Consider the following 4,330-nt stretch of genomic DNA (forward strand, 5'->3'; position numbering starts at 1 on the left):
ACAGAGATGGAATTGGGGGTGGGCTGGGGCCGTCGGGGGAAGAGGGTCACCCAGATCTGACATTTGGGGAGGTTCCCTTCGCCCTCCCAGCCCATTCCCCTCCTCCCTACCTCCTACCTCCCTTTCTCTGATCTCTTCTACTTTTTTTTTTTTAATGAGAAAGTCTTAAAAACGAAAAACCACGAATCTGAATTCTTGGGTCTCCTACAGGATTCAAATTCTCACTCCTTCGAAGCTCATGAATCGATCACTCCTTATAATAACTGATACTGTCTATCCTGCTCCGTCCTCGGGCGCTCCGTGTGTATCCGCTTTCGCTGTGTAACAAACAACCCCAAACTTCGCGGCTCAAAACACCCACTATTTTTAAGAAAATTGTTCTATGGGCTGGTGTCTTAACTAGGCTCAGCTGGGCAGTTCCCATAGTTTCGACAGGGCCTTCCTGAGTATCCGTCGCCAGCCCCGGGCCAGCAAGGGGACTCTACTTCTGGGTCACCTCGCTAGCAGCAGGGGCCACAGGAGTGACTGGGCCGTACGGTCACGTGGGCCAGCAAGCCTGGCCTGTTCACACAGCGGCTTGGCTGGACTCCCAAGGGAGGGCAGAGGGGCCCGAGGCCCAGATCTCGCGCTCGGTATCTCCCTACCCTCCGTTCTCCTAGCCACAGGCATCTCAACCCAGCCCGGAGGCGAGGGACGGCAAGGACAGGCCGCCCCTCACTGGGCAGCGCTGCTGAATCACCTACCAAGGGAGGTGGGTACCGGGAGGGAGAAAGAATGGGGACTACTTCCCACACGCGGCTCCCAGATTATTTGTTTCGTGGGAGACGGGCAGGCTGGGCATGAATGGCCTCACCCACTGAGAGAGGGGCTGACTGCCAGGGGTTCAAATCTCACCTGGGGAACATGATGCTGCGATCCCCTGGCCAAGTGACTTCACCTGCCTGGGCCTCGGTCTCCTGATTGGGAAAGTGGGGCTAACAGCAGCAACACCTGCCTCCCGGGTCTGCTACGCCGATGAACGGGACGTGCAGGGGGAGAGCTGACGACGCTGCCTGGCGTATGGTAGGCACTCAAGGTCAGGGGTCGTCGTTTGTAACCGGGAAGCCGCAGCCCTGAGCTGAGGACGGATGGACGTGGTGCCCTGGAATCGGGCGGGGAGCGGAGCGAGTGGTTTTGAGGCGCGAGCATCTTCGCCTGAGATTCATTTGTTCAGGCCGCAGGTATTTTCTGGGTCCTCTGTCTCCACTCCTCATGGCGGTGAGCCAACCCTGCTCTCGGGGAGCTGCTGCCCCAGCGGGGAGGCCAGCGTGGGCCCGGTAAATGGTAAATGGTCACGTTGTCCAGTTCGTTAGGAGCCGACAGGCAGTGCAGGGTCGGGGCTGGTTCGGGCTGCCACCATTACGCATTTATTCTCCCTTATCTCGTGAGTGCTGTGAGCCAGGAGCCTTATCCTACCAGCTAAGGAAAACCCCCCACCACCTCCCAGAGAGTGGGAGGGTCATCATCCCCACTCCAAGGTGAGGAAACTGAGGCCCAGAGAGGCGAAGCCACTCGCCAAGGGTCACACAGCCGGAGAGTGTGGATCTCCATTCCAGCCAAGACCGCCTGGCAGCTCCGAGCCTGTGCGCTAACCCTAACCGTTCAGCTCGATGGCCTCTCATTTTAAAAATTAGAATTCCAAGATTCTATGATTTTTTTAAAGGGCCTAACCAGAACTGTTTTCTGGGTTGGATATAGTTTTGGTGACTGTGATCAGTGCTCGTCTTTCCCCAAATCTGCCAGAATCTAAGTGGGATAGAAAGCAGGGAGGCCTTGCAACCCTCCCTCCCCCCCGCACTACCTCTGAAGGCATGTGGGGACAGGTTATGGGGGAGGGAACAGGGCTGGGCTGAGCCCAGAGGTCTACTTCAAGGGGAGGCCGGCGCATTCATGCAACCCCCGCCTGGCTGGCGGTTGGGGGAACACGGGAACGCTGGCGAGTGGGGGAGGGGCAGCTCCCTCTTCGCCCGCCCATCCTCCCCCACCTGCTCCTGGTGACTGGAAATGCCTCTCGCTTAATTCTAATTAAACCATTGAATGTACCTCCAGGAGGAGGGGAATTGGTCAGGAGGTTAATTGTAACTAAAAATACCCCCCTCCCCCCACTTCCTGGAGCGAGGAGCAAGCGGGCAGACCCTGAGTTCTGGGCCCCCCTGTGCACTGGGTGGGCATTGCTGAGCGGACTCTGGGTGCTGCTATGTGTGTCTGGGTGGGTCTGGGTGGCAAAGCGGGTGTTTATAACTGGGTTCCGCCTCGTATGTGTCCACGGCAGTGTGTCCCTTGTGAATTATGGTCATCCAGCTAAGACGCATCGGAATGTGGGGCAGGCAATGAGCCTGGCTCCCTCCAGAGGGCGCCAGAGAGCCGTGGAAGGTGTTTGTTTAACAGCTTTGTTGAGATGTAGTTCGCAGAGCATAAAACCCACCCATTTAAAGCGTGCGGTTCCACGGCTGTAGTACATTCACAGAGGTGTGCATCCATCGCCACAGTCGACTGTGGAATATCTTCATCACCCCAAAAGGCCATTCCCCGGCCCCCAACCCTAAGCAACCACCAATCCACTTTCTGGCTCTATAGATTTGCCCATTCTGGACTTTTCACATAGATAGAACCTCACAGTACAATGTATGGTCTTTCTGTGTCTGGGTTCTTTCACTTGGCATAATGTTTTCGAGGTCCTTCCATGTTGTAGCTTCATTCCTTTTCATGGCTGAATAATCCTCCATTGTTTTGGAAGAATTTTGAGCAGATAAGGGACATGGTTGGGTTTGTGCTTTGCCCCTTGGGCTGCCACGTGGAGGGTGGACCAGATGGCGTGTTACAGGTCGCACTGTGGCCCCCTAAGGGATCTACTGAAGTCCTGGTGAACGTGACCTTATCTGGAACGAGGATCCTGGCCGAGGATCAAGTTAAGATGAGGTCACAGGGTGTCCTTATAAGAAAGGGAAATTTGGACGCAGACAGGCACTCGGGGAGGAGACAGCCACGTGAAGATGGAGGGCTGGAGCGAGGCAGCCACGAGCCACGGGACGCCAAAGGTGGCCCGCAAAAGCACCGGAAGCCGGAAGGGGCCGGGGAGGGAGCCCCTGCAGACCCCGGGGGGAGCACGGCCCTGCCCACACCTTGGTCTGAGACCAGTTTTTGTTCCTCTATGTCACCCATTGGGTGCTGGTTTGTTTTGGCAGGCGTGGGAAACTGACACAGGTAGTGGGGGCGGAGACAGGGAGGCCCCAGCAGGGGCGGGGCTGTGGGAGAGGAGGAGGGGCAGACTCGAGGACTGCTTAGGAAGGCTAGCAAGGAAAGAACTGGGGAAATGGGGCCACTCGTTAGAGAGGAGGGCGCCATCCAGTTATCACGTGTCACCTCAAGGTCATCGGTGTGCTGACCTTAACAGCTCATGGCGGACAGGTAGAGGGCCAAACATAACCAAGCTGCGGAACAGCGTGAGCGGGGAAGAGGAGGCAGAGGCCGGACAGGGAGCAGGTGAGGAGACCGGGGGTGAAGATCTGAGTGTTCCACGTGAACCCCAGGATGTAGGTACGAGGGCGTTCACTTCTGCCGAAGCCTGGAGATGATCCCAGGTGTAGTATAAGCAGACCGAATCTTGTCCATCTCAGATAATCTAATGATGGAATGCTGACCCACCAAAAAAAAAAAGAGAAAGATTTAAAAAAAAAAAAAGGAAAGCAGAAAGGACCTAGGGATTGATTGGAAGCAGTAGGTAAGAGAGAGGAAAAATCTAAATCTGTACTCAGGTTTCTGACATGAGAAATGGCCCCATCTCTCTCTGATGTCACACAGGTAACGGACAGGCACGTCTTGGTTGCCTGTATTATTGCATTGGGGGTAATCGGGATTTGCGCCCGATTTCAAGGCTTACTATAGTGCTATGGCAACCAGGACGTGACATGGGGATGGGCTCCGACAAACATCCATGGGACAAAGCTCAGAAACGGGCCTGCGCGGATCAGTCCACTGATTTTCCGTGAAGGTGTCTAATTCAAAGGGGAACGAATGGTCTTTTCAACGAATGGGGCTGGAACGACTGGACACTAACATGCAGGAAAATGAACCTTGACTCGGCTCCCATTATACATAAAAACTGGAAATGGATCATGGGCTTAACAGTAAAACCTAAAACTATAACATTTCTAAAAGAAAACAGGAGAAAAAAAGTCACGACCTTGGGAGTAGGCAAAGATTTCTTAGGTAGCTCAGGAAAAGTACAAATAATAAAAATAAAAAAATTTAAATAATAAAATAATAAATGCAAATAAAATAAGATAGAAAT

Source organism: Pteropus vampyrus, unplaced genomic scaffold (genome assembly GCF_000151845.1).
Source record: "Pteropus vampyrus isolate Shadow unplaced genomic scaffold, Pvam_2.0 Scaffold333, whole genome shotgun sequence".
Taxonomy (NCBI): Eukaryota; Metazoa; Chordata; class Mammalia; order Chiroptera; family Pteropodidae; genus Pteropus; species Pteropus vampyrus.